Source organism: Chiloscyllium punctatum, chromosome 26 (genome assembly GCF_047496795.1).
Source record: "Chiloscyllium punctatum isolate Juve2018m chromosome 26, sChiPun1.3, whole genome shotgun sequence".
Classification (NCBI taxonomy): domain Eukaryota; kingdom Metazoa; phylum Chordata; class Chondrichthyes; order Orectolobiformes; family Hemiscylliidae; genus Chiloscyllium; species Chiloscyllium punctatum.
The window spans coordinates 32,212,262-32,226,796 of NC_092764.1; the positions used below are offsets into that span (position 1 = coordinate 32,212,262).

The following is a 14,535-nucleotide window of genomic DNA, read 5'->3' on the forward strand; positions in this document are numbered from 1 at the left end:
GAAATGTAAAGAACAAGACTGCAAATCATTGTATAAAACTCTGATCACAGAATGTCACTACACTTCTCAAAAACAATATAAAACCGTAGGGCTGAACAGCCTCAGTCAGAATGCTGGGTAAATACAGCATTGGCCTGCTGTGACAATGAGACACAAAACTGTGTAAACTCTCAACTTTATGCAGGAAGCTTGTTGCAGTGACACATTTTAATGGATTGGTAAATCCAAGGATGAAGGTAAGTACCAAGCCAGAGATTTGGGAGACTTTTAAAAGCAAAATGTGACCAAAAGATTAATAAAAGAAGAAAATAAAGTATGAAGATAAACTAGCCAGTAATATTGACATGGATAATAAAAGAGAGAGAGAGAGACCAAAGTGAACATTTGCTCTTGAGGGAAATGAGGCTGGACAAATAATAGTGGGGAACCAGGAAATGCAAAGGAGTTTAATAAATACTTTGTATCATCTTCACAGTAGAGGATACTAAGTGCTTTCCAAAAATATGAAAAAGCAAAGGGACAAGTTTAGAGGAAATAACAGAAATCTATTGCTGGAGAAAAAGCAGTGGAGAAACTAATAGGCAGAGTCTGATTTGACAATGACAGATATAAACAAACTACTAGAGAAAGTGCACATACCCCTAGACGTTATGTATCCGACAAGAAATCACCTGGAAGGAAAACCAAATCCCACCAGGTAAACACATGCTGCAGACCAAACTAAGAAAGATGGCAAATCAATAGTAGGAAAAAAGCCTGATGAAATGAAGCCAAATGCTCTTCACAAAGCTCTATGATCAATCCATACTTCTAAAAACCAAAGTGTGATGTCCACTTTGTCAGATATATGCCCATTCTGACACTGTACTGCTCAAAAACAATACAAAACTAGAGGTGTCAGACACACCTAACATAAGCATGAGATGGTCTCTGCTTAGCCACAGCATTTTAGCAACCTTCTAAACCAGCAGCCCAATGATACTATTCAGTCACTTCAGCACCATCATGCTCTGGAAAAGCTTGCTCTAGATCCTTCTCACACAGAAGTGATAAGGGTCATAGATTAATTTTCTGTGGGCAAGTTGCCATGACAGTACCCTCTTTAAGTATGAAAAATCTTGCACAGTTAGAAAACTTTAACTCTTCTCTTCTGCCTAATCTGAAACTAAGGCATTGCATTTCAAGATAAGGATGCTTCCGCAACACAGCAAACAGAAAACAAGCAAGTCTATCTGTGACAATTATCTTGAGCCATTATTTCCATCCAATATAGCAAAATTCTTGCAAGGGTTGTTCTTAACCAGAATAGTCAATGGCGAGGGCAGTGTCAATTTACCCAAATGTCATTATGGCTTCCAATCATTTTTGTTGGTGGGATTGCTTCGGACATTACTTTTCCACCAGTTTTACAGATTAACAGAAACTCCATTTACTTTGGTTGTAATTTATGTTTACATTTCCCTGATCCTGTGCTGACTCAATACAGATTTTTGATGATAGAATTCATGCAAACAACTTAAGTGTCATTTGTTCTCAGCCCCAAATCCCTTGTATTTAATCTCAAATGACTACATCTGCTGGAAATTCATTCAATTGATACAGAAACATGGCGATCTTACAGCAATTAAATTCGTATATCGACACACAAAAAAAAACAAGGTCAATTGAATCCTCCATTCTTGCTTTATCTGCAGGGTCAGGGAAATGCGCTAAACAAAAATAAGGCCTGTTACTAAAGTCACATGGTGCAAACTCTTTGATAATTCAGTTTGAAGTGTTCTATTTACAATTATCTTAAAAGTTAATGGATAATTCACATTTTAGCTTTTAAAAAAAGTAAATTTATCGGAAGGAATTGTGGACTCCAGAGTGGAACTAGCCAAAATTGACAATGACAATCATAGTAGGGTAGCGACCAGTGACGTGTAGCAATGAATCGCCCACAAGCATTGTATTTGAAACACAGAATGAAGACGTTAATTGTATATCTCTTTTCTGAACCTCCCACTTCGGTTTTAATGCAACAAAGTAACACCAGACCGAGTAAATGACTGTGCCATTGCACAATCACTACAGCTGCAGATTAGCAAGAAGCAACACAGGAGGGAGTAGCAAAGGGAAATCTGAGCCAAGAGACGGGAAAGGGTAACACTGTAATTCTTAAATTTGTAACCAAGAATCTAATAAGTGCTGCCAGTATGGGTATATCACCACAACAGAGCACACCCAGATACTGTACCTCATCGTTACGGTGTGATTGGAAGAAAGCAGTCAGTGAGATCAGATACTGAAGGACGGAAATCAACACAAAACCATTTCGGTCCCCTAGGGAGCTGCAGCGTGGGATGGACCCACCCGTCAAATATCTGCCAATCAGAACCCGTAACCTGAACAGCCCACCAATCGGAAGATGCACTCTAAAACATCCACCAATCGGAGCCCGCATTCTGACAGCCCGCCAATCAGCATTCACACTTCAAATATCCCATCCAATCGGTGCCCACATTTCACCAACACACCAATCAGCACTCACATCCTCAACATCCCACCAATTCCAACTCGCAGTCTAACAACTTACCAATCAGAATCTACATGTTCAAAAGCCCACCAATCGGATTCCAGATTCAACAGCCGACCAATCAAAACCACATATTAAAGGACCCACAAAATTTAGAATATATAAAAACAAGTAGCAAATCCAAAATGAGGGCACAAAAGCTGTACTTGAGTCATAGAGTAAAGGGAATATACAGCACTGAAAACTGACGCCTTGGACTAACTTGTCCATGCCGACCAGATATCCGAATTTAGTGTAGGCCCATTTACCAGCATTTGGCCGATATTCCCTCTAAACCTTTCCAATTTATGTATCAACTCAAATGCAGTCTAAATGTTGTAATAATACCAGCCTCCACCACTGAAGAAGAGTTGCACCCAAAACGTTGACTTCTCCATCTCCTGATGCTGCCTGGCTTGCTGTGTTCTTTCAGCCTCCTGCTTGTTTACCCTGGAATCCAGCATCTACAGTTTTTTTTTGTCTCCACTACTTTCTCTGGCAACTCATTTGTCTTACCAAAACGCAACACTTCACATTTACCTAAATTAAACTCCAACTGCCGCTCCTTGGCCGATCAACCTATCTGATTATGACCCATTGCACTCTGAGATAATCTTCTTCACAGCCTACTACCTCACCACTTTTGGTATCATCTGCAAACTTACTAACCAAACCTCCTATATTCATATCCAAACCATTTATACAATGACAAAAAGCAGTGGATCCAACACTGATCCTTGTGGCACACCAATGGTCACAGGCTTCCAGCTGGGAATTTGTGTTGCAGACGTTTCGTCCCCTGTCTAGGTGACATCGTCAGTGCTTGGGACCCTCCTGTGAAGCGCTTCACAGGAGGCTCCCAAGCACTGACGATGTCACCTAGACAGGGGACGAAACGTCTGCAACACAAATTCCCAGCTCGGCAAACAGAACCACAACAACGAGCACCCGAGTTACAAATCTTCTCACAAACTTTGAACAGGCTTCCAGTCTGAAAAACAAACCTCTATCATCACCCTCTGTGTCCTACCTTCAAATTAATTTTGTATCCAAATGGCTACTTCTCCCTAGATTCCATGTGATTTAACCTTGCTTAACTAGTCTACCATGCAGATCCTTGTTGAATGCCTTGCTGAAGTCGATGTTGACAACATCCAATGCTCAGCCTGCATTTATCTCCTTTATCACTTCAAAACCTCAACCAAGTCAGTGAGACACAATTTCCCACGCATAAAGCCATGTTTGACTCTTCCTAAATGCATGTAAACCTTGTCCCTCAGAATCCCCTCCATCAAGTTACCATGACTAATGTTAGGCTCACCAGTCTATAGTTCCCAAGTATTGTCTTATCACCTTTCTGAAATAATGGCTCCACAATAGCCATCCTCTTGTCTTTCAGCACTTCACATGTGGCTCTTGATGATACGAACTTCTCAGCAATCACTTCCCACAAAGTTCTGGGATATACCTGGTCAGGCCCTCAGGATTCATTCATCTTTCTGAGTTGTATGGTGTCCAGTACTTCCTTCTCTGCAATATGGACATTTCAAGATATTGTTTATTTCTCCAAGCTCTCTAGCTTCCATATGGTTCTCCATTGTAAATACTGTTGTGAAATGCTCATTTCGTATTTTACCTATCTCCTGAGGTTCAACACATAGATGGGTTTATTGATTTTAAGAGGCCCTATTCTCTCCTGAGTTACCCTTTTGTTCTTAAGGTATTTGGATTCTCCATAACCCTATTTGCCAAAGCTATGTCATGTCCCCTTTTTCTCCTCCTGATTTGTCTCTTGAGTGTACCCTTACTGCCCTTATACTCCTCAAGGGATTCACTCGATCCCAGCTGTTTATATGCCTCATTTTTCTTGACCAGAGCCATAATTTCTCTTGTCATCCAGCATTTCCTACACTTACCAGCCCTACCCTTCACACTAAATAGGAATATACTGCCTCTGGACTCCTGTTATCTCATTTTTGAAGGCTTCCCACTTTCTAACCACCCCTTTATGTGTGAAAACCTTTCCCAATCACCTTTTGAAAGTTCTTGCCTTATACTGTCAAAATTGGCCTAACTCTGATTTAAAACTTTAACTTTTAAGTACAGTCTATCCTTTTTCATCACTATTTTGAAACTAATAGAATTATGATCACTGGCTCCAAAGTGCTCCCCCACTGACACCTCAGTCACCTGCCCTTTATTTCCCAAGAGTAGGTCAAGTTTTGCTCCTTCTCTAGTTGATAAATCCACATACTCAATCTGAAAAATTTCTTGTAAATACTTAACAAATTCCTTTCCATCTAAACCCTTAACACTATGGCAATCTCAGTCCATATTTGGAAAGTTAAAGTCCCATACCATAACCACCCTATAATTCTTACAGATAATTGAAATCTCCTGACAAATTTGTTTCTCAGTTTCCTGCTGACTATTAGAGTCATAGAGATGTACAGCATGGAAACAGACCCTTTGGTCCAACTCGCTAATGCCAACCAGATATTCTAAATTAATGTAGCCCTATTTGCTAGCACTTGGCCCATATCACTCCAAACCCTTCCTATTCATATACCCATCTAGATGCCTTTGTTGTAATTGTATCAGCCTCCACCACTTCCTCTAGCAGCTTATTCTAAACACGCACCCTCCTTTGTGTGAAAAAGTTGCTCCATCGAACTCTTTAAATCTCTCACCCTAAATCTATGCCCTTAGTTCTCGACTTGATGGCCTATAGTACAATCCCAATAAGGTGATCATCCCTTTCTTAGTTCTCAAATATACATAGTATTTAGAACAAAATAGATGAATTAACCGCACAAGTAGAAGTTAATAGGTATAAGCTGGTATCCATTACGGAGACATGGCTATAAGGAGAGCTAAGCTGAGAACTAAATATTCAGGATATGCGACTTTTTAAAAGGACAGCATGAAGGAAAGGATGGTGGAATTGCATTGTTAGTAGGGGATGGGATAAGTACAACAGCATGAAAAGATCTTGGTTCAGAAGATGTCAAAGCCATACAGGTGGAGGTAAAAGTTAAGAAGGGAAAGAAGACACTGGTCGAAGTAGTATAAAAGGTGTCCTAAAAGGTGTCCTACATGGTATGGCAGATCATATGTCAGGAGATAATGAGGGCATATAACATAATGATGGAAGACTTCTTGTAGATTAGGAAAGTCAGATTGGAAGAGGAAGCCATTTGTAAAATTTCATACAGTATATTTGGATCAGTTTCCTAGAATATTATATCATGGATCATTTAGGAATCAGGCGATTTTGGATTCGGTGATGTATAATGAGGTACGTTTAATTAGTTATATTAAAGTAAAAGATCTGCTCAGAAGCAGTGACCTCCACATGGTAGAATTTAGCATTTAATTTTCGAGGGTGGAATGTGGGTCAAAACAATTATGCTCAGCTTAAATAAGTGTAATTACAAAGGAATATGCGCAGAGCTGGATTGAGTGGACTGGGGTGGGAATTTAGCTGCAAAGACAGTTAACGAATGATGGTAGATATTTAAGAAAATAGTCCAAGGCTCACAACAAAGGAGAGGAAGAAGTATTCCAGGAAGAGGCTAAGCCAACCATGAGTAAGAAAGGAAGTTAAGAATGGCATGCGATTGAAAGAAAAAGCTTACAATGTGCAAAGATTATGGGTAAGCCAGAAGATTGGGAAAGTTTTGAAAACCAACAAATGATTTGGATGCGAGCATAAGAGGCACAGTTAGTAAGTTTGCAGATGATTCCAAAATTGGAGGTGTAGTGGACAGCGAAGAGGGTTACAACAAGATCTGGACCAGATGGGCGGCATGGACAGGTTGGACCAAAAGGTCTGTTTCCATGCTGTACATCTCTATGACTCAATGACTCTAAAAGATGAATAATTTCACTGTCATGTATTTGACATGAAAAAGTACAGTAAAATACAGTGAAAAGTGAATAAACTCCACAAAGGCTTGTATCCCATCACCAAGTCATCCCTATTTACAGAGGCGTAGTACATGAATCTGACCCAGCGAGCTCAGAGTTGGCTCCTAGGCTGAACAGAATCCCTGACACTCCTGTTTATATCTGTTAGTTTTGGAACACTTGTAGACAAAGATGAGAGTGGTCCTAAGCGAAGAGTACTCAACTGGGCCGAGGCCATTTTTTTCAAAATTAGGCAGTGGCTGGGAAATGTGAATTGGACACAGCTATTTGAAGGCAAGTGCTCATTTGATATGTAGGAGGCTTTCAAAGATAGGTTAAAGATAGTGCAGGATAGGCATGTCCAGTTGAAAGCAAAGGATAGGAAAGGCAAGATTTGTGAACCGTGGATGACAGGAGAAATCATGCAACTGGTCAAGAGGAAAAGGGAAGCGTACATAAGGTCCAGGCACCTAAGAACAGAATGGGCCCTGAAGGAATCAGGAGGGTAGGACCAGGCTTAAATGAGGAATCAAGCGGGCTAAAAAGGGTCATGAAACAGCTTCAGTGAGCAGAATTAAGGAGAATTCCAAAGCCTTTTATTCTTATATAAGAAGCAAGCGGGTAACTAGAGAAAAGATTGGACCACTAAAGGATAATGAAGGAAGGCTGTGTGTCAAACCTGAGAAAATGTGTAAGATTCTGAATGATTACTTTGCATCAGTGTTCACTGAGGAGAGGGACATGATGAATGTTGAGATTAGAGATAGAAGTTTGATTACTCTGGATCACATTGACATAATATGTGTTGGGTAGGCTAGAGATTAAGGTGGACAAATCCCCAGGACCGGATGGGATCTATTCCAGGTTGCTGAGGGAGGTGAGAGAGGAAATAGCTGGGGCCCTGACAGATATTTTTGTAGCATTCTTAAATACAGGCAAGGTGCCGGAGGAATGGAGGGTTGCTAACGTTGTCCCCTGTACAAGAAGGGTAGTAGGGATATTCTGGGTAACTACAGACCAGTTAGCCTGACGTCAGTGGTGGCAAAGTTGCTGGAGAAGGTACTGAGGGATAAAATCTATTTATATTTGGAAAACAACAGGCTTATCAATGATAGGCAACATGGTTTTGTGCAGGGGAGATCGTGCCTTACCAACTTAATACAGCTTTTTGAGGAAGTGACCAAGTTGATAGATGAAGGAAGGCTGTAGATATCATTTAGATGGACTTTCGTGAGGAGCTTGATTAGGTTCCCCATAGCAAACTAATGGAGAAAGTGAAGTCATATGGTGTGCTGGGTGTTCTACCTAGGTGGATAAAGAACTGGCTGAGTAACAGGAGACAGAGAGTAGTAGTTGAAGGGAGTTTCTCGAAATGGAGAAAGGTGACCAGTGATGTTCCACACGGATCAGTGCTGGGGCCACTGTTGTTTGTGACATACATAAATAATCTGGAATTTGGGCACTGATGGTATGACCAGCAAGTTTGCAGATGACATGAAGATTGGTAGAGTAGCAGAAAGTACTGGGGACTGTCAAAGAATACAGGAGAATATAGATCGACTGGAGAGTTGGGCAGAGAAGTGGCAGATGGAGTTCAATCCAGGCAAATGTGAGGTGAAGCATTTTCGGAAGTCTAATTCTAGAGCAAATTATATGGTAAATGGAAGAGCCTTGGGAAAGGTTGATCAGCAGAGAGATCTGGGAGTTCAGGTCCATTGTACCCTGAAGGTTGCTGCACAAGTGGATAGAGTGGTCAAGAAAGTATATGGTATGCTTGCCTTCATCAAATGGTGTCTTGAGTATAAGAGCTGGCAGGTCCTGTTAAAATTGTACAAGACATTGTTTCAGCTGCATTTAGAATACTATGTACAGTTCTAGTTGCCACATTACCAAAAGGATGTGGACGCTTTGGAGAGGGTGCAGAGAAGATTTACGAGGATGTTGCCTTGTATGGAAGGTGCTAGCTATGAAGAGGCGTTCAGTAGGTTAGGATTGTTTTCATTAGAAAAAGGAGATTGAGGGGGGACCTGATGGAGGGTATAGACAGGGTAGATAGAGATAAGCTTTTTTTACAGGGTGAAAGATTCAATAACGAGAGATCACGCTTTCAAGGTGAGAGGTGAAAAGTTTAAGGGGGATACACGTGGCAAGTACTTTACACAGAGGATGGTAAGTGCCTGGAACGCATTGCCAACAGAGGTTGTAGAGGCAGGCACGGTATATTCATTTAAGATATGTCTGGACAGCTGCATGAGTAGGTGGGGAGCAGAGGGATACAGATGCTTAGGAATTGGGCGACAGGTTTAGACAGGCTTGGAGGGCTGAAGGGCCTGTTCGTGGGCTGTAAATTTTCTTTGATCTTTGCTCTTTGTCAGCATCTAATCGTGGCCACCAGACATAACTTCTTGCCAATATCTGCATTTTGGAAATCTCTGGATGACCCTGGTGAAGTTTGGCCAGTACCTGGTGGCTGGAATCTTTTCTTGGGACAATCATTTTTGGTCCCACCATTCTCTATGGTGATCTGGTCTCACCAAGTCCAGAAAGGTTTCAATTCCAGCAGTGACGCCTTTGTTTTCCCAATCACCACGAGCTGTTTTAGTTTTGCCAGGACAGGATCTTGTTGTGTCCATAGTTTGATGTTGTCAGTGGTGACTGGAAGGATGTCCACAAAGTTTAAAAGCAAAATGGACTCTTCTAGTGGCGACACCACCAGTGACGTATCCACTAGTGGGAGGCAGCTCAAGACTTCTGCATTTGTCACTTGGCCTCCTGGATGGTGCTCAAACTTGTAACTGTACGCACTGAGAATTAGGGCCCACCACTAAATTCAACTTGAAGCTTTGGACAGCATGTTCCAGTCCTCTTTAAATAACCTATCGGGGGTTTGTGGGCTGTTACTATTTCAAATTTATGTGCATAAAGGTAATTGGTGAAAACTTCTCACACCAAAGATGACCAACAAATCTTCCTTCTTTATCTGTATTTTCATTCAGCTTCAGTCAAAGTTCAGGAAGCACCTACTATCAGGCATTCCTCTCCGCTGGGCCACCTGTGAGCCAATACCTTAGTGTTGTAATTGAAAAATGTGAGCCAATCAAGGTGAATCTATCTCAACCAATTTTGCCTCATTAAACTTGGACCCAAGCCTTTTGCGACAGTAAGTGAACTGGCTGCTCCTCATATGAGACTGGAATCAAAGTCGTACCCTTAATCTGTAGAGATTTCCTGGTATTGGTTCTCAGTCTGGCCAAGGTCTTATGTAGACTTGAGGGTTGGAGTAAAGAGTGAATGTTGGTAAAGACTGATTCTGCAGACACTAATTCAGCCACACAGGAATCAACCTCCATTACAACTATCAAACCAGAAGTTTATTTTGATTAGTTCTGATTTGGATGTTGCTATGCAGTTTAACTGTTCCAAAACATCTGTAGGTGGACTTTCTAGGGTGTGCACTCTCCTGGCCTATGAGTTACCTTATTCAGTTCAGGCCTAGTGGGACTCTTTTGCTGTTTTGAATCCGCACACTAGCAGCAACTACAATGGTCTGCTGGCCCAGATCCCCAAGAAAACTTTAACTGTGGGCCAAGGCTTGGCTTTATTTTGGGGTTTTGCAATGGGCTGAACTATAGTCCCTCTGTTCAGGCTATGTCCTGAGTGAAGCTATGCCAATTGCCTTCACTCAAGTAATATTTCCCAAGCTCAGTCAGCCAAGTGAGGGTGTCTACTTCCACCGGAATACCTTGTAATTCATAGCTCCACTTGCTGCATTTTCTTATGACAAAACCAGTTATAGTGCCTGATGAACATCCAGCTGGATTTCAGCTAGTAAGTGCGTTTGCACGGTCACATCATTAATCCCACATACCAAACAGTCTCTTAGCATCTCACTTAGAGTTAAACCAAAATCATATGCCTCTGCCAGTCATCTTAACCTCATCAAAAAATCCTGATATGGATTCCCCAGTTCTTGAACTGCCGAGTAAAACCGATAGCATCTCAGAATTAGAGGAGGCTTGGGTTTAATATTCCGTAGGTAAATCCATCAACTCTTAGAGTCATAGAGTCATGGAGATGTACAGCATGGAAACAGACCCTTCGGTCCAACCCATCCATGCTGACCAGATATCCCAACCCAATCGAGTCCCACCTGCCAACACCTGACCCATATCCCTCCAAACCCTTCCTATTCATATACTCATCCAAATGCCTCTTAAATGTTGCAATTGTACCAGCCTCCACCACATCCTCTGTCAGCTCACTCCATACACGTACCACCCTCTGCGTGAAAACGTTGCCCCTTAGGTCTCTTTTATATCTTTCTCCTCTCATCCTAAACCTATGTCCTCTAATTCTGGATTCCGTGACCCCAGGGAAAAGACTGTCTATTTATCCTATCCATGCCCCTCATAATTTTGTAAACCTCTATAAGGTCACCCCTCAGCCTCTGATGCTCCAGGGAAAACAGCCCCAGCCTGTTCAGCCTCTCCCTGTAGCTCAGATTATCCAACCCTGGCAACATCCTTGTAAATCTTTTCTGAACCCTTTCAAGTTTCACAACATCTTTCCGATAGGAAGGAGACCAGAATTGCACACAATGTTCCAACAGTGGCCTAACCATGTCCTGTACAACTGCAACATGACGTCCCAACTCCTGTACTCAATACTCTGAACAATAAAGGAAAGCATACCAAATGCCTTCTTCACTATCCTATCTACCTGCACTCCACTTTCAAGGAGCTATGAACCTGTACTCCCATGTCTCTTTGTTCAGCAACACTCCCTCGGACCTTACCATTAAGTGTATCAGTCCTGCTAAGATTTGCTTTCCCAAAATGCAGCACCTCACATTTATCTGAATTAAACTCCATCTGCCACTTCTCAGCCCATTGGCCCATCTGGTCAAGATCCTGTGGTAATCTGAGATGACCCTCTTCGCTGTCCACTACACCTCCAACTTTGGTGTCAGCTGCAAACTTACTAACTGTACCTCTTCTGCTCGCATCCAAATCATTTATGTAAATGACAAAAAGTAGAGGACCCAGCACCGATCCTTGTGGCACTCCACTGGTCACAGACATCCAATCTGAAAAACAACCCTCCACCACCACCCTCTGTCTTCTACCTTTGAGCCAGTTCCGTATCCAACTGGCTAGTTCTCCCTGTATTCCATGAGATCTAACCTTGCTAATCAGTCTCCCATGGGGAAACTTGTCAAACGCCTTACTGAAGTCCATATAGATCACATCTACTGCTCTGCCCTCATCAATCTTCTTTGTTATTTCTTCAAAAACTCAATCAAGTTTGTGAGACATGATTTCCCACGCACAAAGCCATGTTGACTATCCCGAATCAGTCCTTGCCTTTCCAAATACATGTACATCCTGTCCCTCAGGATTCCCTCCAACAACTTGCCCACCACCGAGGTCAGGCTCACCAGTCTATAGTTCCCTGGCTTGTCTTTACCGCCCTTCTTAAACAGTGGCACCACGTTTGCCAACCTCCAGTCTTCCGGCACCTAACCTGTGACTGTCGATGATACAAACATCTCAGCAAGAGGCCCAGCATTCACTTCTCTAGCTTCCCACAAAGTTCTCGGGTAAACCTGAGGATTTATCCACTTTTAACCGTTTCAAGACATCCAGCACTTCCTCCTCTGTAATCTGGACACTTTGCAAGATGTCAACATCTATTTCCCTACAGTTTATATTTTCCATATACTTTTCCACAGTAAATACTGATGCAAAATATTCATTTAGTATCTCCCCCATTTTCTGTGGCTCCACACGAAGGCCACCTTGCTGATCTTTGAGGGGCCCTATTCTCTCCCTAGTTACCCTTTTGTCCTTAATATATTTGTAAAAACCCTTTGGATTCTCCTTAATTCTATTTGCCAAAGCTATCTCTTGTCCCCGTTTTGCCCTCCTGATTTCCCTCTTAAGTATACTCCTATTTCCTTTATACTCTTCTAAGGATTCACTCAATCTATCCTGTCTATACCTGACATATGCTTCCTTCTTTTTCTTAACCAAACCCTCAATTTCTTTAGTCATCCAGCATTCCCTATACCTACCAGCCTTCCCTTTCACCCTGACAGGAGTACACTTTCTCTGGATTCTTGTTATCTCATTTCTGAAGGCTTCCCATTTTCCAGCCATCCCTTTATCTGTGAACATCTGCTTCCAATCAGCTTTCGAAAGTTCTTGCCTAATACCTAAGTTCTTTCTCCAATTTAGAACTTCAACTTTTAGATCTTGTCTATCCTTTTCTATCACTATTTTAAAACAAATAGAATTATGGTCGCTGGCCTCAAAATGCTTGAAAGGTTTTAGTATTTGCTGCCTCAGGGAAAGTTAGGCTCCCAATAACCGCAAAAGCTGTAGGTTCACAAGCTGTCAGAAGAATTACTCATTGCTTTTCCCCTGCCCCAACATAATTTGTCAGGAAAGAAAATGCAGACTTTCCACATATCGGGCCCAGTCCATAGCGGCACAACTGAACGAGTCAAGCTTTCCAAATAGTGGCATGACGCCAAAAATGCTTGCCCAAACTCAAAGATGACTGCTATGAGTGCATCTCTTCAGGGACATGTTTTTTACTCTAGCTACCACTGAAGTAACTCCACGAAGGCCAGTATCAGGTTAACTGGCCCAGTCAGGGAACTTATACTTATGATGTCCACCTGGCTAACCTTGTTCCAATCACTACATAATGCTTCCAGTGTCCCCATGATTCCAATGCCATTTTGAATAGTTAAGAATATTTTAAAAAATAAATAGCTTAAACAGAGTTCCTAAACCTTCCTCCACTGCTTTGCCTCCACTAGCATTGGACCCAACCAGCAGTGATGTCACTGCTCTTCAGGTGCCATCTTTCACTGCTGGGCCTACCTTGGCAATGTCACCTGTGTTGATGTGGCAGCTGATACCAGGTCCTGTGCTCACCACTCTGCCAGCTGTCTCCTTGACGCCACTGCTCAAGTCCCACTCTGGGATCACCAGATGCTTCACCACCATGCATCAAGATGAAAAAAAAGACAAAAAGTGAACTTTGAGTATGAAGTGGTAAGTACAGGTCAAAATCCTTTATCCAAAAATCTCAGGACCAGTTGGTTTGTGAATAAGGGATGTTTTGAATTTTTGAGTGTACTGTAATCTGTTCCAGTCTGTCTGGGTCCATTTGGGCCCTTTGGAAAAAATGTTACTTAACCCAATTGGACCCGAATTAATCAAAAAATGAAGTGCTTTTTCAAAAGGCCCAAATTCAGCATGTCTGCAGGTCTGTTCAGGCCTTTTGGAAAAAAATCTTCTATTGGTCTGTTTGTGTTAGGCAACATTTTATTTCCTAAGGGCCTAAGCTCAGAGTGTCAATAGGTCTGCTGGGCCTGCTTCTGTAAAAATCATTGGTTTTTAGATCTTTTCAGTTTTCAGTCATGCAGATAAATGATATCCAACATGTAAGATCAAGACAGATGGCAAGAGCTCCTTCAAATATTTACAAAGGAAGAGAGAAGCCAAAGTGAACATAGGCTCCTTTGCGAATAGACTGGGAAATGATATGAAGAACCAGGAAATGGGAGAGGAATTGCATGAATACTTTGCATGAATATTCAAAGGCAGCGAGGAATTAAATACAATAATGATGACTAGAGAAAAAAATGTCAGGGAAAATAATGGGTCTAAAGACTGATAAATTCCCTGGAACTCCTGGGATGCGTACTATGATTTTAAAGGAAGTTGCTACCAAGATAGTGGATGCACTGATTGTAATCTGGTGAATGCAATGGTAATAGTCTTCCATGAATCATTAGATTCTGGAAATGTCCCAAATGATTGGAAAACAGCCAATGCAACATCTTTATTTAAAATTTGGGAGAGAAAACCTAAGTAACTATCGGTCATTAGATTATTGTCTGTATTTGGGAAAATGTTAAAGTCATAATAAAGGATGTAATAGCAGAATATTTAAAAATGCATAATATAATCAATCAGAATCAATGTGGCTTCAAGAAAGGGAAATCGTTTCTGACACGTTTACTATTTTTCGTTGGCGAGGTTACAAGCAGGAAT

At 41.7% G+C, this 14,535-nt stretch overlaps 1 protein-coding gene across 3 annotated transcripts in view; it reads right to left on the reverse strand.

Annotated features, from left to right (window-relative positions):
- Positions 1-2,352, reverse strand: part of def8 (differentially expressed in FDCP 8 homolog) — a 41,025-nt gene extending 38,673 nt beyond the window's left edge. For 2 of the 3 annotated variants that reach the window (XM_072596070.1, XM_072596071.1), the window contains exon 1: positions 2,240-2,351. The gene's annotated coding sequence lies outside the window, so the exon portion shown is untranslated. Of the gene's footprint in view, positions 1-2,239 lie in introns of all 3 variants that reach the window. The other variant, XM_072596072.1, reaches the window with a different exon arrangement.
- Between the last annotated feature and the right edge of the window lie 12,183 nt (positions 2,353-14,535).